Source organism: Cnephaeus nilssonii, assembly GCF_951640355.1.
Source record: "Cnephaeus nilssonii genome assembly, chromosome: X".
In the NCBI taxonomy this organism is placed as follows: Eukaryota; Metazoa; Chordata; class Mammalia; order Chiroptera; family Vespertilionidae; genus Cnephaeus; species Cnephaeus nilssonii.
The window spans coordinates 83434662-83457405 of record NC_137071.1 but is presented as its reverse complement, the minus strand read 5'-3'; the positions used below and the strand labels follow the sequence as shown (position 1 = coordinate 83457405).

Here is a 22744-nt window from a genome sequence, read left to right as displayed (position 1 = left end):
TACATATGTCAATTCCAAGATTTGCCCATAGAATCTCCACACATACACTTTCAAGCTTTATTTGCCTCCCCATGGGAAGGAATGGTAGCAACCAAAGCAACATTGGAAACTACACGTTGAAAGTAGAATGCTACCTGGTGACCTGAATACATAAAGAATTAAGACGTTGTTGCATTTGAACATTACATGCCTGTGTCTATTTGTTAATAGCAGTTTACCCTACTACGTTGTAGTATGTAATCAATAAATAATTGTTGAATGAATGACACTACACCAGCCCATTCATGAAAGATCTCCCAGCCCGGCTGGCGTAACTCAGTGGTTGAGTATCGACCTATGAACTAGGAGGTCACAGCTTGATACCCGACAAGGCACATGCCCAGGTTGTGGGTTTGATCCCCAGTGTGAGGCATGCAGGAGGCAACCGATCAATGATTCTCTCTCATCACTGATGTTTCTATCTCTTTCCCTTCCTCTCTGAAATCAATAAAAATACATTTTAAAAAATATTTCTCAGAAGTTATTATTACTATGGAACACTAAGCTGCAAAATTCCTGCATTGGCACATAATTTCATTCATTTTAAGTCATAATTAATATTTGGGTTTTGAACACTTACTGCATGGTTTACTCCCAAAATATCCTGATGAGGGAGGTGATATTACCTACATTTAATACATGAGGGAACTGAGATTCAAATAATTAAATCACTTTCCCAAAGCCACACAGCTCTTAAATGACTGAGCTAGGATTCAAATTCAAGCATGCCTGACTTTAAAATTCTTTCCATTACACCATGCTTCCTTGAATATGTGTTTGGCTTCATACACTATGTTTGTTGCATAGATTTATAATCCTGAGAGTACAATATGATTCAGAGCAAGTTATAATCACTTGGAACTTAATAAATCTCTCAATAATAATAATAGATGAGATATGTGATATTAGCTAATTAATAGAACAGATAGTCTGGTAATCAGCTTATTACCATCTTTACACTCTTTCTTCATAAGTGATATTTAAAATTATAAAGTAAATATAGCAAAAGCTCAGAAGACATGGGGATTGAATCTGAGATACCATGGCTGGCTGATTTTCTGGTTAGGGATCAGAAAGCAACAAAAAACATTTCTAATTTTAGTACTTACTTTTTGGAAAGTCTTTCAAAATTCAGAAATTTATTTTCTGACCATTGAACAGACTGTTGCAGTGGTATTCCAAACTAGAGAAATGTACTGAAGATTTTAATTTTTTTCATTTCTTTCAATTGTTCAGGAAATATTTATTGAGCACCTATTATGTACAAGAATGTACTTCAAGAACTGGAAATCCAGCACTGAACAACAATAAAATAATCCCTCATAGAGCTTGCATTTTAGTGGATAGATAAATATGAGAAATAAACAGAAATACATAGTCTGCCAGGTGGTAACAGATATTTGGAGGAAATAAAGCAGGCCGAGAGAGAAAAGGGCTTTGCAGGAAGCAGGAGCAGTTTTGAATTATTGAGTGACTCAAGAAAGCCTCTAATCAGACAGATGAATGTAAGACCTGAGGAGCTGAGGAAGTGGGTTTTGCAGATGTCTGGATAGAGTGTTCTACTCAAAAGAAATAGCATGTGCAAAGGTCCTGAGTGGAAGACTATGCTTGGAATGTTGAAGGAACACACTGAGAGAGGGTAGGAGATGAAGTCCTTCTCAAATGTGACCATTAAAACAGAAATATATTTATTCTAGAATGGTTGCTGCTAACATCAATGAATTATGCTTACAGTTTTATTCTATCTTAGGGCTACCATGGGGAGATTAGAAAATATGCCTGGATATTTATATTTGTGTGAACTTGGCTATTTTTTTCTCTTGGTGTTAAGATTAAATGTAAATAAATAGGAGTAAGAGAGAGTTTATCACTCTTGTGAAATATTTATGTATTTATGACTTTCTTGTCATTTTAAAAAATGTGTTACATTCCAAAAAAATTCAGTTTTGTGCTCTCTTTTTGTAAAAAATATTTTTAAAGATTTCAGGGAGGAAAGTAGAGAGAGATAGAAACACCAATGATGAGAGAGAATCATTGATTGGATGCCTTCTGCACATGCCCTACTGGAGGTTTGATCCTGCAACCCTGTGCCCTGACTGGGAATCAAATCTGTGACCTCCTGGTTCATAGGTCAACAACCACTGAGCAACACCAGGTGGGCAGTTCTTTGGTCTTTTTGAGAACATCTTGCACGTCTAGCGCTAATCTATTGAAATAAAGCCTCCTATGTGCCCATTCTGGTATTATTTTTTTTTTCAGTGTTGAACTTGCAATTGCAATCGCATTTGTTGGCTCATGGTTGCTTGAGTTCTTCACCTTCTTCAATTCTGTTTATAAACACAACTATGGGTGCTTCTCAAATAAGGAGAAGGAAGATTCTCACCAGGAACCTGTCTTTTCAGGTACTCTGCTGCTGTCTTTATCAAGTAGCTCTGCAGTATTTGCCTGGACTTTGTCTTGTGCCGGTAATCCTGGAAAAAACTTTCTGGGAGAAATCATCTAGATGGTACCTATTAAATTTGAATTTCAACAATTAACTACACAATTTACTTTAAGGCACTGCAGCTCATCCTGTAATCTCCCTTCAGGAACACTTCTCAGGGGATGATATACCCAATAGTACTGTCATGTCCAACGAAACATACCTGTGATATCTCTTTTCTGAGAAAAATAAAAACCAGCACGTCAAAACCTGAGAAAGCGCTGCTACAATTAGGATGGCCCAACGCTTAAAGAACCTGTTCCACCTGGGTCCTGATCCTGGTGCTTGCCGTTGCGTCCACGCTTCTGCTCAATTTGTTTTCTTCACTGAGATTGTCTTTCTCTCTCTTCCCTTGAAGGAAAAGTTTATTTATTAGCCAAGATTGAGGTTTCTGAGAAATATTCCGATTCATTATATATAGGTGTGTGACACAGATAACTGTCTCTTCAGTTGACAGGTCTTCAGCTAAGGAGGAGCTGAACTAAAGGGACCATCACATTTGAAGAGCTTCATTTGCAGCAGGATTTGATTTAGATGCCAAGATTCTCTTCTCCAGCTTAGTCTCAGTTGCTGCTGTCATAAATAAGATTTGTGGCCGATTTTGGATGGGGTGTGAATATTTTGCATGTGGGAAGAAGGTTAATAATTTGTAGTCCAAGGGCAGACTCTGATGGCTTTATTGTGCCTCCCAAAAGTCTTTGACATTTTTTTTCTTTCAAAAGGTTGAGCCTAAATCTCCTTCCCTAGAATATGGCTCAGACTTAGCAACTTGGTTTTAACAAATAGAATGTCCCAGAAGTGACAATATGTGTCTTTTGATGCTGGGTCATAAAGGTATTATTACTTCCTCTTTGGTCTCTTTCTCAGACCACTCACTCTGGGGGAAGCTAGACTTATATTGTGAGGACACTCAGAAGGAGAAACTGAGGCTTCCTGCCAAAAGCCAGCACCAGCTCAGCAGTTATATAAGTGAGCCATCTCAGAAATATATCGTTCAGACCTAGTCATGCTTTTAAATAACTACAATGCTAGCCAACATTTTTATTGTAACCCTGCAAAAAACTCTGAATCTACACCCTATAGGGTTCTTTGTTTTTTTTAGATGGACATTGGGGTTGAATACTCATAAAAAAATGTATGTCTATTTATATTTATTTTAATACAAATAATAAATCTTTTCTTTTATATTTAATAAAATAATATATACACACACCAACACACACATATTTATAAAATAAATGTTATGGCCACTTACTTAGCCTGTTTGATAAGAGAGGGTCACATGTGATGTCATATAATATTTATGAGGTATCCTGGAGCAAAAGTGTGGAGGAGTAGACAGAAAACTCCTTTATTAGTTTAATTTCACCATATTGCAAGATACTGCAGTTTACATGTTGTCAGTTAGATATCTTAATCACATTATTAAGTTTTAAATAAACTAACCCTCACAAATAACTTCAAAAGATTCCTGCAAAGCCCTGGCCAGCGTTGCTCAGTGGCAGCCACTTGATGTGTCGCTCTTACATTGATGCTTCTCTCTCTCTCCCTCTTCCTCCTCCCTTCTACTCTCTCTAAAAATCAATGGAAAAAAATATTCTCAGGTGAAGATTAACTAAAAAAAAAAAAGAAAAGATTCCTCCAAAGAGTATTGATGGTATTACTTATGTAAGTACAAGTGGACAAGAAACTGACACCATTCTTTGTCAAGCACATTATTAGTTTAAATACAAAACAAATCCCAAAACCATGATCTAATTAGGCCTGATAAATGTTGACTTATGAAGTTCAAAATTAACAAGAAGAGTGATACATAATTTTTTTCCTGTATAGTAACAGTAAACTTCACCCTAAATATGTTTTGTACCTTAAGATATTAGCTAATTTTGACACCTCATGTGTATAACATAAATAAACATAAATCTAATGAGAGGATGTGTTCAAAAGAAAAAAATACAATGGAGTTTATTACCTACAAAGTTTGGATACCACTGTCTTAATACAATTTCTTTTTTTTTAACTCTTTTTTTTCTTTATTGATTAAGCAGGGGTCCTCAAACTTTTTAAACAGGGGGCCAGTTCACTGTCCCTCAGACCGTTGGAGGGCCGGACTATAGTTTAAAAAAAACTATGAACAAATTCCTATGCACACTGCACATATCTTATTTTGAAGTAAAAAAAACAAAACGGCAAAAACACCCGCATGTGGCCTGCGGGCCGTAGTTTGAGGAAGCCTGGATTAAGGTATTACATATGTGTCCTTATCGCCCCATTGCCCCTCCACCCCCCACTCACGCCCTTACCCCCTGGTGTCTGTGTCCATTGGTTAGGCTTATATGCATGCATACAAGTCCTTTGGTTGATCTCTCCTACTTACCCCCACCCTCCCCTACCTTCCCTCTGAGGTTTGACGGTCTGATCGATCTTCTCCGTCTCTGGATCTGTGTTTGTTGATCAATTTATGTTGTTCATTATATTCCACAAATGAGTGAGATCATGTGATATTTATCTTTCTCTGACGAGCTTATTTCACTTAGCATATAATTTCTTATCTTACCATATTAACAATATTTATTTACATGTTTGTTTTCTATGCTAAGTACTAATGTCCTTGATGGGAGAGGAATAATGTCTATTTTTGTATCTAGATTATGTAGCTCTTGGTTTTGCAGAAGTAGGTGCTCAATTAATTTCTGCTAAATGGAAATAGAAGTTCCCAGCCAGCATTAAAATGAAGCAAGGATTAAAACAGATTGAGTTCTGTTACCAAATAGGTAATTTTTGGTCATGTGATCTTGGAAAATGCACTCTTATTTTCCTCATATAGAAAATGCGGTGAATATTTCCTGTTCTACCTTTCTCAATGGTTGCTTATGAAACTCACATGCAAAAATAAATTTGAAAACCATATAAAGATATGATGTATTCATATTATTTTTCAAATATAAACTACTTTGAAAGCTTTAAAAATGACAGATGTGAAAAATAGTAACTATGTTCTGAAGATTAAATAAGTGTCTTCTAGTGTGTTTAGCCTTTGAAATGTTGGCACTTTCCTTCAATAGTTCAAATTGTTTCAATAAACATGCTGTCAATGTTACAGGATTTTTTGAAAAGGAGAGAGAGGGAGATATAGACATTGCTTACCATTTCCAAGTGCCTTAGAGTCCAAAGTGGTGTCAGCATTCCCTTTGTTCTTGTTTTAGTCAGTTCTACTTAAAAATCACTCATTTGGAGATAAGAACTGAAAATTGACAGCACAAAAAGGAAACCAATGGGGCAGCTTTCCTGTTCTGTGTGAGAACTAATTTCCTGATAATGAAGGCTTACAGTCACATGAGAAGGCAAGTCTAATACTTCATTTCTAGTTTGTTAAGTAAGGTAACCAAATGCCTTTGTTTGGGTGTCTTTCTTTTTCTTTCTTTCTTTTTTTTTGAGGTGTGAGGAAATGAACTATAGCAGTTTAATGAAACCAGGGAGATGTGTCACGTTGGGAGAAAAGAGTTTGGTAATAAAATCTCAGGTTTATAATAGGTAGGGTTCCCAGAAGCAGGAATAAAAGGAGTGAGGTTTATGTGGAGTGAGGCTGACTTATCCACCTGATCAAAATTAAGGTACATGAGAGATCCAGGTGAGAAATTTTCTGATTATGCTCTGACCCCACCTCTCTTTCCCCCTCCCTGAACATTTTTGTGCTCTTTTCAGCTCCCAGCAAACCACTTGCTACTACCACTTCACAAATTGATCCATCATTGTCTCTATTTTATTTTCACTTGCCTCCTACTATTCTCCTCCTTTATTCCTCTTGTTTCTTGCATGTGTGCCCTTGTCTAAGTGTTTATAAATACTACATATGTGATTATGTATATAAACAGATATATCTTATTAAATAATGATGAAATGCAACTTGTAAGAGCTGAATAAATGTTCTTAAAATATATAGATAAAAGCAACATCCAATGAATGCAATTGGATATATACTTACTATTTCTATTTTCAACTTAATGATTTAACCAATGATTGATGCCTTCACTAGTATATGAAAATAGAGCTTGTCATAGTGCTAATCTGTATACTAGCTATCCCTTATAGGGATTGTTCAACTCATTCATATATTTAGAACATATTTGTTGAGTACTTAATGTGTCTCAGGTACTATTTTAAGTATCTGGGCATTATCAGTGAACAAAATAGACAAAAATGCCTGCTGTTAGAGCTTACAATCAAGAAGACAGATGGGCAATAAATGATAAAATAACCAACTCATTAACTAGGAAATACATGCTTTGAAAAACATAGAGGGGAGAAGGAGGTACTAATATATGGTGAGAGAAGAAGATTTGACTTATACATTTCTTGTAACATAGAAACTCACACCTGAAACCTATATGATCATATTAACCAATGTCATCCCAATAAAATTAATTTAAAAAGGGGGAAAATAAAATTCTCAGAAATATAGAAAAAAGAAAAAATATAGAGATGGTGTGCTATGTGGTGATGGTGGTGGTGGTGGTGGGGTTGGTACAGGTTGCAATCTTATACAGTAGGTCCTCGGGTTACACCAGAGATCCGTTCCTACAGCACCATGTAATGCAATTTTCACCATAAGTCGGAACCCACCTTCATAAGCACCTACATCACTTGCATGGAGCACATACACAGCAGTAATGAAGTGAAACAGTAAAAAAAAAATTTTAAAAGAAAGATAACAATTCCTGACCTTTACTTGTGGTAAATAAATAACAAAAAACATAAAGCACATATGTATGTACATCGAAATGACGGAACTTTTTTTAATAAGTAAATGGAAGATGGCGAGGTAACCCCGAAACAATGTACATTGAGTCTGACATAACCCGAGGACTGCCTGTATAATAAAAGACTAATGTGCTAAGTGTCCTGTTGACCAGTTGTCTGTTCAACCCATCAAAGTATAATATGCTAATGATATGCTAAGGCCGCTCAACCACTCACTATGATGTGCACTGACCATCAGGGGGCAATCGACCAGTCAACCAATCGCTATGATGTGCACTGACCAGCAGGGGGCTGATGCTCCAACTGGTAGGTTAGCTTGCTGCTGGAGTCCGGCCGATCGGGACTGAGAGAGAAGAGCCGGACATGCCCTGGAGCCCTCCCGCAGTTCCTCCCTGGCTGGCCAACCTCCCCCGCCCCTCCCTGCCCCCATTGTGCACTGGTGGGGTCCCTCAGCCTGGCCTGCGCTCTCTCACAATCCAGAACCCCTTGGGGGATGTCAGAGAGCTGGTTTCGGCCTGATCCTACAGGCCAAGCTGAGGGACCCCACTGGTGTACTGGACCTTTAGTTCTAAATAATATGGCCATGGTGTAGGTCTTATTGAGAAGGAGACATTTGAGAACCCAAAGGACCAAGTCAGATACTGAACCAGACTGATCTTTTAGGTCCCCTCAAATCTCACTACAAAAGTGATGCCTATTCTGCCTATGTGTAGGGTTGGTCCCAATTGTAAGACATGTCAGGTTTAAACCCAGAGGGCAATCGTTCTTTTCTCTGCTGAGAGCCTGATTCAGCAATATAAGACAGATGCTTTGGAGAGACATTAGTTCTTGTGCTATTGCGTAATATATAGAAAGACAGCTTTTATATTGGCAGGACCTTCATATACTCCAAAAGTTCAAATTTCAAATATATAACATATGGCAATTAGACCATAAAATGCACCTTGGGATGCACTGTGAAATTCTCCAAGGAATCTAACTTCATAAAATGATGTGGTCCGGAAATGAAGACGAGTGCTCAGCCAGAATATTTCTTTGGTGACATAAGAACCAGGGGTAGCCAAGAGCCAAATTAACTACTCCAGATTTCTGGCTTCCTCCCAGGAGTCTAAACATTTGTTTCCTGAGAAATACCACTGGAATAATTTCTTGGCCTCTGGACAAGGATTCCACAAAGCTAAACTGTATTGCCCTAACTTAATTTATGAGCTGGAGTCAGGACTTAATTTTTTTAATATATATTTTTTTGCACTGTGGTAAATGCAGTTTTATTTTGGATATTCTGGGCAATATTGCTCAATATTATTCTGGGAGCTAAAATTTTAAGGAAGGAACAGATTTTATAGACCCCCATGGAGATTCTAAATACAGTCTCATGAGTTTTAGAGGGCAAAACATGAATAGAGAAACTCAAATCCAGGATGACCTTAGCAGAACCCTGAAGCCAGGCATTTGCCTGCAGAAACAGAGGATAGGTCATAGGGGATGAGATGTACTCTGAGAGGAATGTGGCGGGAACGGTATTCATTAACCCAGAAGAAGAGAAGCCTGGGGGATAATTTAATAATTATCTTAAAATATCAATGACTCAGATGGAGAGGATAGTCAACAAATGCTCTTTCTTCTTAGATGATTCAATAGACGTAAGAGAGGCCATGGGAGATTTTGGTTAGACTTAACTGGGAATCTTGATTGTGAAACACTGGAAGTGGTTCCTGAGGAAAGTTCTGAGGACTCTTCTTACTAGAGAGGCTTATAAATAGGAGAAAGTCTCATTCATCTGTGATGGGTAGAGTGTGGAAGCAAGACCTAGCGACTCTACGGTTTCTTCTGCAGGACTACACTTAGTGCGCCAGGTCTTTTGGAATCATGTTGTCTTTGCATAAGGTTGGAGTAGACTGGCATGATTTGTATTTAAGCTATTGGTTAAGTGATATTTGAAATATACATAGACCTTCTGTAAACAAATTATAACCTTTAGTAGTTTCCTCTCATTTCCAAACATGTCATGACAGTCTGAGTAATTTCTTAGTATATCTTCTTTTACTTTGTTAATTTCTTTTTGTGAAAGAAAACAGCATTTATTTGAATAATGTTCATAGATATTGTCAGAAAGTTATGACATTTAATGTTCTTTTCCTATAATTTTATTTGCTTTTAACCTATATTACTCTCCTTACATAGGACTTGTAGAGACAATTCAGAAGAAGTGGCTGAATCTCACACACATTTGGAAAGGTAAGCTTTAATTTTCTTAAAATTTATAATAAAATTATATAAAATAAATATATTTGTAATAAAGCAAATTTAATCTTAAAATATTTTTGGAGAACAATTAGAGTAGGGTATGACTTTGAAGGTCATAAAACTTATTTTACTGTTGAGAAAATTGAGGTCCTGAGAAAAGGATGTTTGTATCCAATATAACAATGGTAGTATTAGGACCAAAACTCAGGTCCCCTAATTCACAGTCTAGTTCTCTTTACAACACACTTCACTAAATCTTTCTCTGTTTGGGTGGTTATTGTCTGGTGAGGTGGCATGAGTATCTGCATGTCTGTTAGAGCTAAGAATCTATTGGTCCATAGAAGTGTGACAGCCATATGAAAGTGATAGACGATTCAGAAGAGTTTGTTCTTTAAAGTAGAGGGACACAGGAAAGGTAACATGGCAAAGGGAAACTCATACAGAAGATATTTCCTGACTTTAGAGATGAAAACTTTTCGGGGGACTCTTCTAGAATAAGGGGTGAGGAGGACAAGGGAGAGATACTAATTTACTATGCATGAAAATATAATCAAATGGTTGATATCATGGAAATTTGACTTATATTAAATATTATGTTTTTATTTTTTAAAAATATGTTTTTATTGATTTTAAAGAGAGAGGAAAGGAGAGGGAGAGAGAGAAACATCAATCGGTTGCCTCCTGCACACACCCTGATCAGGTATTAAACCTGCACCCTGGGTATTTGCCCTGACAGAGAATAGAACCAGCAACCTTCTATGGCTCATATTAAATACTAGAGGCCTGGTGCACGGATTAGTACACCAGTGGGGTCCCCCAGCTTGGCTTGTTTCCTCTCACAATCCAGGACTCCTTGGGGGATGTTGGACTGCCGGTTTCAGCCTGAGCCCCTCAGGCCAGGCCGAGGGACCCCACCTGTGCACTAATCCCTGCCCCGGGCCTCTAGTATGCATATAAGATCTTTGGTTAATCTCTTCCCATCCCCCTCCCCACTTCCCTCTGATATTCATCAGTCTGTTCCATGTTTCCATGCCTGTGCGTTGAGCATCTGCTTCTTGGTGGTGAGTGTACATCATAGCTAACAGTCGAATGGTCAAATGGTTGGACACTTAGCATATTAGCCTTTTATATATAAAGATTATAGATGGTAGTTAAGAAATTAAATGTGTTCCATCAAACCTTATGAAAAAGGTTCCACAACAATTACGTTTTTCACAGCTATTGAATTTTTTCTAAGTTGTTCATAGTAAGCAGCATCCATGTAGCTTGGAATTAAGAGTCTATCTGTGTCATTAAGTATTTGAGTGACATAGAAAATGAGAATTGTCAAGCAGTGTGGCACTCTAAAAGACATATGGTAATGTGGAAGGCCAATATTACTGAAACATTAAATGAAAGAAAAGGCAGATAGCCCAAATTTACACACAATCAACCAATATTGTTCTAAATAAAAACCATGTTTCCTGGACCCACCTCAAGTTCTGCCTTGAGGAGAGAAAATATATTTTTATCCCTCTTTGAGCTCTTGGAGTCTGACACACAGCACATATCCAGTGGAGCCAGACAGGATGGGTCAGAGGGAGCAAACACGTGAGCCAGAACTTGACTTATCTGGGATGGCAGAGCTTGAGGAAATAGCATTGATAGGACCTCATGTTGGGTTGATTGTGGTGGATGAAATAAAGGGAGAGAATAAGGATATCTTATCTGGATTGAGCAACTAGATAGCAGTGTCATTCTCTGAAATCTGAAACACAGGAGGAGGATCAGTTCTAGGTGGGGGAGGAAGATGATACATTCAGATTTGGACATGTTGAGTTTGACTTGCCTGTGAGACATTCAGGTGAAATTTTTTTAGTAAACAATTTTATATAATGGAGTTCAGTAGAGTAGTATGTATTTTTCCTTCTTTGCCTCTTCAGAATGCCCTTAGAAACCATCCTCAAACACTTAGCCCTTGATCCCATACTGCCCTGGACTCACCCTTTATTTTCATTTCCTTCTACTTCTCAAAGGCAGATATTGTATATCCTCCTGTAGTTTCTACAATGCTTACCTGACTTGTGGGTATATGAGTGAGGACTTTGTAAAGGCTTCTGAAGACTTGCATTTGGCCATCTCACCATCGAGGTCATTCAGGAAAAAAAATGACACAGTAATACTTATTAAAAGGTGCAAAGGATATTTAAGTGTTTATAAATAGTTACAAACATCACAAGCCAGGTTTATATGTGTGACAAAATTTTACTTTAAAGATTAGTAGAATATTTTCCATTACTCCCTTTTCCAAATTTAGGTTTTTCAACCTTTAGCAAGAAGTGGGAATGATAACTGCTTTTCTATACTGCCTTTTTTTACAATTCTTTATTCTACCTTCTGGGTCCTTGAGATTCTGCATCCTAGTCTGGAATATGAAATTAATAAACCAGGGAAGGGGTCAATCAGGTCATTGTTATTTAATGTTTGGAGACTCACAATTATCTGTGAATGTGGTATCCTGAGACACTCACTGCTTCATTTTTGCCAAAGGAGGGACCTCTATTATATCAACAATGGAATATATTTGGGAATTCTATTAAGAATTTACAGTGAATAGTTCCTCTTACTTTAAAAAAATGCAGGAGGCTTAGGCGCATTTGTCAAGTGTGGGAATAAGGTCTCTGATGGCTTAGTAATTTTCACTTTCCCATCTCCCCTTTTGATACTTGTTCATGATGTTTACCCTCCCTCTTCCAGGACTTTTTAATTTCATTTAGGCACACATCCATGTATTCACACATTTATTTCTTACACATCAATAAAATTTACCAGTCTTAGTCTCTGTACTTTGCAAAATACTTAATGTAAGAATTAGTCATGTTGTGCAAATGTGAAAGACAAACACCTGCTTATTTCCCACACTGACCTCTGAAGTACTATATGGGAATATCGAAGGGCATTAATCTCCACATATTTGTGGGTTTCTTTACTTCCTTTTTGCAGTTGATTTCTAATGTTAAAGCATTGTGGTCAGAGAATATGCTTGGTATAATTTCAGTCTTCTTGAATTTGTTGAGCTTAGTTTTGTGACCCAACATATGGCCTATCCTTGAGAATGTTCCATGTGCACTGGAGAACAATGTATACTTTATATTCTGGGATAAAAGACTGTAAATGTAAATTGTGTCCATTTGGTCTAATGTGTCATTTAAGGCTGATACTTATCTTTTAATATTTTTAAAATTAATTTCAGAGAGGAAGGGAGAAGAGAGAGATAGAAACATCAATGATGAGAGAGAATCGTTGATTGGATGCCTCTTGCATGCCCCACACTGGGGATTGAGCCTGCAACCCAGGCATGTGATCTGACCAGGAATCAAAACCAGGACCTCTTGGTCATGGGATGACACTCAATCTACTGCGCCACACCAGCTGGGCAAGGCTGATACTTCTTTATTGATTTTCTGTTTAGATCTTCTATTTAGAGCTGTCAATGGAGTATTAAGGTCCCTAACTATGATTGTGTTTTTGTCAGTTTCTCCCTTTAGTTCTGTTAGGAGTTGCTTTATATATTTCGGTGCTGCTTGATTGGGTGCATATATATTAAAAGGTGTTATGTCTTCTTGATGTAATGTCCCCTTTATCATTATAAAAAGTCCATCTTTGTCTCTTGTTAACTTGAAATCTATTTTGTCAGAAGTAAGTATGGCTACACCTTCTTTTCTGTGAATGTTATTTGCTTGAATCATTTCTACCCTTGCACTTTGAGTCTAACTTTGTCTTTGAAGCTTAGATATGTCTCCTGAAGGCAGCATATGATTTCGTTTTTGATCCAATCTGCTACTCTGTGCCTCTTTATTGGTGAACTCAGTCCATTTATATTTAGGGTAATTATTGATGTCTGAGGATTTCCTATAGCCATTTTATCTTTTTTAAATACATTTTTATTGGTTTCAAAGAGGAAGGGAGAGAGATAAAAACATCAATGACGAAAGAAAATAATTGATTGGCTGCCTCTTGCATGCCCCCTATTGGGCATCAAGCACACAACCTAGGCATGTGTCCTTGACCGGAATCGAACCCAGGACACTTCATTCCGTAGGCCAACGCTCTATCCACTGAGCCAAACCAGCTAGGGCTCTTATTTTTTTTGTATCTCTGTGCCTCCATTGTGGTTCTTTTCCTTTGTGTTTTTGTCTGTTGTTTTTGTTTGGTGGTATTCCATACTTATTTTCTTAATTTTTAAAAGCTATATGTCCTGGTTTGGGATTTTTATTTACATATAATAAATCTTTATTGTTCAGGTTATTACAATTGTTCCTCTTTTTCCCCCCATAGCTCCCCTTCACGCCGTTACCACCTCACTCTCTGCCCTTACCCCCCCACCGCACTGTCCTCATCCATAGGTGTACGATTTTTGTCCAGTCTCTTCCTGCATCCCCCACACCCCTTTCCCCCCGAGAATTGTCAGTCCACTCCCTTTCTATGCCCCTGATTCTATTATATTCACCAGTTTATTCAGTTCATCAGATTTTTTATTCACTTGATTTTTAGATTCACTTGTTGATAGTTATGTATTTGTTGTTCATAATTTTTATCTTTACCTTTTTCTTCTTCTTTTTAAAGAATACCTTTCAGCATTTCATATAATACTGGTTTGGCAGTGATGAACACTTTTAGCTTTTTCTTACCTGTTAATCTCTTTATCTAACCTTCAATTCTGAATGATAGCCTTGTTGGGTAGAGTAATCTTGGTTGAAGGTTCTTGCTATTCATCACTTTGAATATTTCTTGCCACTCCCTTCTGGCCTGCATAGTTTCTGTTGAGAAATCAGCTGACAGTCATATGGGTGCTCTTTTGTAGGTAACTAACTGTTTTTCTCTTGCTGCTTTTAATATTTTCTCTTTGTCTTTTGCTCTTGGCATTTTAATTATGATGTGTCTTGGTGTGGTCCTCTTTGGATTCCTTTTGTTTGGGGTTCTCTGTGCTTCCTGGACTTGTAAGTCTATTTGTTTCACCAGGTGAGGGAAGTTTTCTGTCATTATTTCTTCAAATAGGTTTTCAGTATCTTGCTCTCTCTCTTCTTCTGGCACCCTCATAATTTGGATGTTTGTACTCTTGAAGTTGTCCCAGAGGCTCCTTACACTATCTTCATAGTTTTGGATTCTTTTTTCTTTTTCCTTTTCCAGTTGGTTTTTTTTTTTGCTTCTTTGCATTTCAAATCTTTGACTTGATTCTTGCGATCCTCTAGTCTGCTGTTGGATCTCTGTATAATGTTTTTTATTTCCGTCAGTGTATGCTTAATTTCTAGTTGGTCCTTTTTCATATCCGTGAGGGTCTCGCTAAATTTATAGGCCTTTTCTAGAAAATTCCTGAAAAACCTTATAACCGTGGTTTTGAACTCTATATCCAGTTGTTTGCTTTCCTCCATTTCTTTCATTTGTGACCTGTTTATTTGTCTCTGCATTTTGGCTGCTTCCCTGAGTTAATAGAGTGGCTTTGTGTGCTAGGTGTCCTATAGGGCCCAGTGGCTCAGCCTCCCCAGTTACCTGAGGAGGACACTCTTGGTGCACCCCTTTGTGGGCTGTGTACACGGTCTTGTTGTAGTTAAGCCTTGATTGTTGTTGGTATCACTGGGAGGAATTGACCTCCAGGCCAATCGGCTGTGAGGATCAGCTGTGTCTACGATGGGAGAACTTCTGTGCTGGAGACACCCTTATGAGACAAGACTTGCAAAAGCCTCTGTGCTCAGCTTGGATAGGGCAGAGTCTCAGGGTGGAGCAGACAGCAATGGTTTCCCGCCAGCCCCCATGTCTCAGTGTACCATGGTAATCACTGCAAGCACCTCTGAGAGAAAGCCGCCCTCGAGTTCGGCCTGCTGACAGACAGTCCAGTTTCTCCCCGAATGAGTCTGGGTCCCCAGAGTCTCGCCCGGAACTGGAGTTCAGTGCAGAGCTTTTGTCTCCCTCCCGCTTGAGAAAGCCAGCCACGTACTCAGTTGCCTGCCTTTCCGTGTGCATGCCTCGGTACCTCTGCCTTCTGCAGCTCCTCTGAGTCTCAATGTGCTTTCCTCTTTCCTGACAGTCCAGTTTCACCCTGTATGAGTCTGAGTCCCTAGAGTCTCTCCCAGAACTGAAGTTCAGCACAGTCGGGAGCTTTTGTCTCCCTCTCAGTTGAGAAAGCCAGCCACGCACTCAATTGCCAGCCCTCTCCACGTGCGTGTCTCAGTACCTCTGCCTCCCGCAGCTCCTCTGAGTCTCAGTGTGCTTTTGTCTTTCTTTCTTGTTGTAGAATTTCCACTCAGCCAGCCTTCCTATGGTTCTGGATGGTGTCCATTTTATCTTTTAGTTGTAGTTTTGAAATTGTTGTGCAAGGCAGCAGTTTAGTTTACCTATGCCATCATCTTAGTTTCCTGGTTTGGGATTTTTGTGTGTGGTTATCATTAGGTTTATAGAAAATGAAGTTGCATGTATCCCATAGTTCTTTTATTCTTTTGAGTGCATCTTATTTTCATCTTCCTTTGCAAATTCAGACCTTTACCCCCTCCCCTTATATGTTTTTATTGTTACAAATTATTCCTGTTTGTGCTGTAAGTTTGCTGGTGAACTTACTCATTGTTTTGTGACCTTTTGCTCTTTGTTTCAGGTAGAGTAACCCCGTTGAGTATTTCCTGCAATGGAGGTCTTCTGGTGATAAATTCTCTCAGCTTCTATATGTCTGTAAAATTCTTTATTTCTCCTTTATACTTAGAGGATAACTCTGCTGGATATATTATTCTTGGCTGGTAATGTTTCTCTTCCAATAGTTTGCATATTTGGTTCCACACTCTTCTAGCTTGTAGAGTTTCTTCTGAGAAGTTTGATGATAACCTAATGAGCTTTCTTTATAGATTACTTTCTTCTTTTTCCTGTCTGCCTTGAGAATTCTTTTTTTGTTATTAATTTTTGATAGTCTTAAAACAATGTGTCTTGGAGAAGGCCTCTTTGGATTGACAGAGCTAGTTGTTCTGTTTGCTTTTTGGATTCGGGAATCTAGCTCTTCCCTTAGGTTTGGGAAGTTCTCATCAATTATTTGAATAGGCTCTTTGTTCCCTTATCCTTCTCTTTTCCTTCTGGTATGCCTATTATTCTTAAATTGCTCTTTCCGATGAAGTCAGATAGTTCTCATAGAGTTCTTTCTTCCTTCCTTCCTTCCTTCCTTTCTTTCTTTCTTTCTTTCTTTCTTTCTTTCTTTCTTTCTTTCTTTCTTTCTTCCTTCCTTCCTTCCTTCCTTCCTTCCTTCCTTCCTTCCTTCCTCCTTCCTTCCTTCCTTCCTTCCTTTTCTTTCTTTCTTTCTTTCTTTCTTTCTTTCTTTCTTTCTTTCTTTCTTTCTTTCTTTCTTTCTTTCTTTCTTTCTTTCTTTCTTTCTTTCTTTCTTTCTTTCTTTCTTCCTTCCTTCCTTCCTTCCTTCCTTCCTTCCTTCCTTTCTTTCTTTCTTTCTTTCTTTCTTTCTTTCTTTCTTTCTTTCTTTCTGCTCAAGTCTCTCTCTTTTTCCTTCAGTGTCATTTCTAGATTTCTATCTTTGATACTGTTAATTCTGTTCTCCATCTGGTCAGCTCTATTTCCTGTGCTCACTAGTTCATTCTTGATCTCTTTTAAGCTCTTTATATCCAGAATTTTTTTTTTAAGTTTTAATCTCTTTGGTAAATTACTCATTTTGTTCACTAATTTGTTTCATTAAATCGCCTGTCTGTATTTTCTCACATCTCATTGAGTGTTTCCAGAATGGAAATCTTGAATTCTCTGTCATTTATACCACATATTTCCATGGGTTCCAGTTTGCTTTCTGGAAATTTTTCATTTTCTTTCTGAATTACCTTGCTACCTTGGTTATTTATGGTGTTTGTTGAATTCTTTCACTTTCTAGGCAACTATGCATGAGTGGCACCTCTCAGATTAATATGAAGAGGTATTTCTATTATTTTCCAGTAAGTGGTGTTGAATCACAAGTTTTTAGCTCTGTGAAATCCCAATGCTGACACTGCCATTTCTGGCTGCAGCCAGTGTAGCCATGATGTGTGGGATTGGGTTGGTTGGGGGAACCCGGTGACCTTCTTTGTTTTGCTCTTCTGGTAATGGCACCTTGGGCCTCCATGGGGTCCCCCTTGCACCCCAACTCAGGACCAGTCACAGAGCACAACCTTTGCTCGGGTCGGGGGGGGGGGGCGGATAGTGCTGCTGTGGTATCAATTCTCAGGTTTGCAGATAATGTGTTCTGCAACCTGACACCAAGTGTGAAGGGAGGCAAGCTCTGGGAGTCTATAGGGTGGCAGAGCTCCATGGCTTTGTTTCTATGTCTAAATTGCTGATGGCCCTAACAACCGTGGCAGCACCCTAGTGCTGTGTCCTTGCCCAGATCTCTGGACTCAGCTGCAACTCATACTGCTCATTAGTACAGAGATGCCCACTGAGTATCTTTGCTCCTCCTAGCTGAAGGGAGCGCTCACCATTACTGGCTTCATCCTCTCTCCAGGGGGAACCATGCCATCATGAGCTCCCTGCTGAGAGCTGTGTCCCTGGCTAGTCTCAGCCCTTACTCACCTTTCCCATTTGTTCCCAGTTGCCCACCTTTAGATGCTTCAATGCAAAAATCTCTCAGGTGTGACTGCACTTTGAACAAGTAATCCTTTGTTGAGTTATAGCTGTTTAAATAGTTGAAACTTTAAGGGGAAAGACCAAGGGGAGATATCAAGGGGAACTCTCACACTGATATTTCTCTTACTGAATTTCTCAATGGGTTTTTAGAAAAAAGAATTCCTGCTTTGGGAACACATCTCAAAGGAGTGATGCCAGTATTGGCACTTGTAACCCCAGTAAATGACAAGGGGTAAATCTTGGCATGTAAACAGACAGATAGAGCTTTTTTCATTTACTAGAAGCCCGGTGCATGAAATTCGTGGATGGGGGTGTGTGTCCCTCAACCCAGCTTGCACCCTCTCCAATCTGAGACACCTTGAGGGATGTCCAATTGCCCGTTTAGACCTGATCCTGGTAGGATCGGGCCTAAATGGGCAGTTGGACATCCCTCTCACAATCCAGGACAGCTGGCTCCCAATGGCTCACCTGCCTGCCTTCCTCATTGCCCCTAACTGCTTCTGCCTGCCAGCCTGATCACCCCCTAACCACTCCCCTTCCAGCCTGATTGATGCCTAACTGCTCTCATGCCAGCCTGTTTGCCCATAACTGCCCTCCCCTGCAGGCCTGGTCACCCCTAACTGCCCTCCCCTGCAGGCCTGGTCCCCCACAACTTCCCTCCTCTGCTGGCCTGGTCACCCCTAACTGCTCTTCCCTGCAGGCTTGATTGCCCCCAACTGCCCTCCCTTGCAGGCCTGGTCTCTCCCAACTGCCCTCCCCTGCTGGCCATCTTGTGGTGGCCATCTTGTGTCCACATGGGGGCAGTCATCTTTGACCACATAGGGGCAGCCATCTGTGTGTTGGAGTGATGGTAAATTTGCATATTACTCTTTTATTAGATAGGTTAGAGGCCTGGTGCACAGGTAGGGACCAGCTGGTTTGCCCTGAAGGGTGTCTCGGATCAAGGTGGGGGTTTCATAGGTCGATGCTCAATCACTGAGCCATACTGGCCAGAATACCTAACATATTTTTGCCTGTTTATTTGTTTATGGTCTATCTCCATTACTGGAATGTAAGTTCAATGAGGGCAAGAATTTGTCTGTTTTTTTCATAGTCGTATCCCAATAACCTAGCACAGAATTCAATAACTATTTGTTGAATAAATGAAAGACTGAATGAATGAATCACTCAGCGGCAGTAACCTAGGGAGAATGTAGGTCATAGTCTGAGGAAAGAAATAAAACTTTTCTTCAAAGATATGCTGCCAATATAAAATATAGTTCACAAGATCACCTCAGTATTAGTGTAAAATATCCAGCAGTTCTCTTTTCAGGACATACAGCCACTTTAAAGGCAAATGTTAATATATTAATATGATCCATAAAATCTGTGATTTTATTCTAAATAAAAAGTAAAGTTTAATAGGTGAGATGGTTTTGAAACCTGATTTGGTAACCCATTTAAGCATTTTAAAACCTATATACCAATAATGGAATGACAACTTGAGAAAATTAACGTGCATTGTTGATCTTTATTTTTCCTGAAAATCTGGTGTGCTCTGGCTGTTAGGAATATTCTGTTGATTATCTAGTCTCCAGCTGGGACTTAACTTCCTAATTTTATTAAGGCTCAATCCAAGGACACACATGTGTACATTCTGGTTTCCTATTACTAGTTCATTCACAAGTTCATCATGTGTTTGTTCCTGTCTCAGCATTATCAAGAAACAAATTGGGAAAGATCACTATGTTATGGTAAAATTCAATGTGATTGTTTCTTTGAGCTGTTTTGATTGAAAAACTATTTATAATGCAATTAGATGTAAAAGAGGACAAATGAGAGAGCTATTTTATAAATTATATTCTTGGAAAATAATGTAGGTAGAAAAAACTCATTAGGTAGAAAAGGTTATATCTGGAGAAGAGCCTAGTCTGTTTTAATGAATTTATGGAGAAAAGGCTTTTACCATATTTCATCAATTATTTTTAAAGGATTAAAATAAATTAAAGTGATTACTACTAAATAGCAGTGTGGTAGAGTAGAAATTGATTCTTATATAGGGTATTACTAATTAAATTACCTCATTAGACCATCTCTCAGTTCAGGGCCTTGGTTTCCTTGGCTTAAAAAGAAGGTATTAGATTAGAGTGCTTAGATTTGTTTCAGCCTCACCAGTTTAAGATTCTGTGAACATGATACTTCCTGATCTTTGAGAGTAGGATAATCAGTTCTCATGCTATGATCAATAAATATTAATATTTATCTTGATAACTGTTGAATCTAGATAATGGGTACATGCAATTTCAATGTACTATTTTGACTATTATGTATGTTTCAATTTTCTTAAATAATAACGAATTTAGAAATTAATTGATTAATAAATGCTTGACAATAGATAATATACTACATTTAAACTGATCTTGTGAAGTCTATTTCATGTTTATGCTGTTTTCTTCCATTGTCCTCTGAACCAGTTACACAAAATAGCAGTCCCTCTTATGATTTTGCATTTACACTGCCATTACGCATTCCAGAGCAGTTTTCGTCAGTTTTTAGATAACTATGCCAAGATTCAGACAAGATTAACAAATTTCTCAATATATAGTACAGATTTTCAAGGTGAAGGTATTTATTGCTCAGGAAGCTATCAAACTTTTCTTACAAACATTGATATAGTTTAAATTGATTTGGCAACTCACAACATGTAATTTAGATTGAATTAAGAGTTCAACTTTGCTTTTAAATGTAAATTTCACAGAATCAAAGATGGCTGCCGATGGGAAGGCAGACTACAAGATAGTGTGTGAGTGAGAAAACAAAGGGAGAGTGTGTGGTCGCACAGGGAGTGTTTGTTGGTGAGTTGAGGGACAGCTATACTCCAGGAGACTGTGGGGGACTGTCAGACAGGGCTCCTCTGACCAGGCAGCCCCCCCTGCTGCTGGGTTCCCTCCTGGAGCGACCGGCTCGGACGCAGAGACCACACCATCTATAAGGAAAAGTGGATGTTTCGGTAGCCTGAAAAGCCAGGGGAATCTACAACTACAACTATGGCACCCACTGAACAGCTACAGCACCCACTCTACAACTACGGCACCCACTGAACAGCTGCGAACCCGAGAACACCAATCCCCAAGTGGTGCAAGCACGCAGATTTAAAGGAGCTCTACACTCCACAGAAAGGTCAGATTTCGCCTGAGATAAGGAGAGAGAGAACTATATAACTAGACACGTGGAGAAGAGAGAACATGGGGAGACAAAGAAACAGCCCACATATGAAAGAAAAGCAGGCATCACCAGAAAAGGAAGTAAATGAAATGGAGGCAAGCAATCTGTCAGAGAAAGAATTCAGAGAAATGGTCATAAGGTGGATGAAAAGAATGGAAGACAAATTCTTCAATATATGTAAGAACCAAGAGGAAATGAAGAAGAATCAAGAAGAAATGAAAAATGACATCACTGCTATAAAGAACTCAATAGAAAGCATCAAGAGTAGACTAGAAGAAGCAGAGGACCGCAACAGTTAGCTAGAAGACAAGGTAGGAAAAAATACCCAAGTAGAGCAGCTTCTAGAAAAAAAAATTAAAAAGCAGGAGGAGAGCCTAATGGAACTTTAGGACAACATGAAACAAAACAACATCTGCGTAATAGGGGTTCCAGAAGGAGAGGAAACTGAGCAAGAAATAGAAAACCTGTTTGAAGAAATAATGACAGAAAACTTCCCTGATATAGGGGAAAAAACTCCACACAAATCCAAGAAGCTCACAGAGTCCTAAGCAAAATTAATCTCAAAAAACCAACATCAAGGCACATTATAATTAAATTGGCAAACACCAATGACAAAGTAAGAATTTTAAAAGCGGCCAGAGAGAGACAGAAAGTTACCTATAAAGGATCCCTCATCAGACTAGCGACTGATTTCCCAACAGAAACACATCAGGCCAGAAGGGAATTGAATGAAATATACAAAGTCATGCAAAAGAAGGGTCTGAATCCAAGAATACTGTACCCAGCAAGGCTTTCAATCAAAATTGAAGGTGAAATCAAGAGCTTCACAGACAAAAAAGGACTAAGAGAATTTATTACCACCAAACCAGCAATGCAAGAAATGCTAAAGTGTCTGCTGTAAAAAAAGAAATAGGAAGCGAAGAAGGAACATGGGGGTAAAGAATAAAAATGGTGACAAACAAGTACCTATCAATTATAACTTTAAATGTAAATGGATTAAATGGCCCAATCAAAAGACATAGGGTAACGGATTGGATAAGAAAACATGACCCATATATCTGCTGTCTACAAGAAATCCACCTCAGAAAAAAAGACACACACAGACTGAGGATGAAGGGATGGAAAACGGTTTTTCAGGCGAATGGAAATAGATTGGAATAATTATCTATAACATTCTGAGATACAGGCTAATTTTTCCTCTTGCCACCCTACACATTGCCAGGCCATTTTTAGAAGATAACGTGACAGACTACAGTGCAGGTAAGAAAGTATCTTTTGATGTTAAGTACCACTTGGTTCAAATTCCTATTTCAACCTTTTCCCTAAATGTGAGGCTATGGGAAATTTTTTTAACTTCTCTGAGCATCAGTTATCTTTTCTGTAAAATAGGAATGTCAA

The 22744-nt window shown here is 38.6% G+C and overlaps 1 protein-coding gene across 1 annotated transcript in view; it reads left to right on the top strand.

Moving 5' to 3' along the window:
- Nucleotides 1-9470: 9470 nt before the first annotated feature.
- Nucleotides 9471-22744, top strand: part of IL13RA2 (interleukin 13 receptor subunit alpha 2) — a gene marked incomplete at its 3' end in the record, with an annotated part of 98408 nt that continues 85134 nt past the window's right edge. Inside the window, exon 1 of the mRNA XM_079765473.1 lies at nt 9471-9520. The remainder of the gene's footprint in view (nt 9521-22744) is intronic.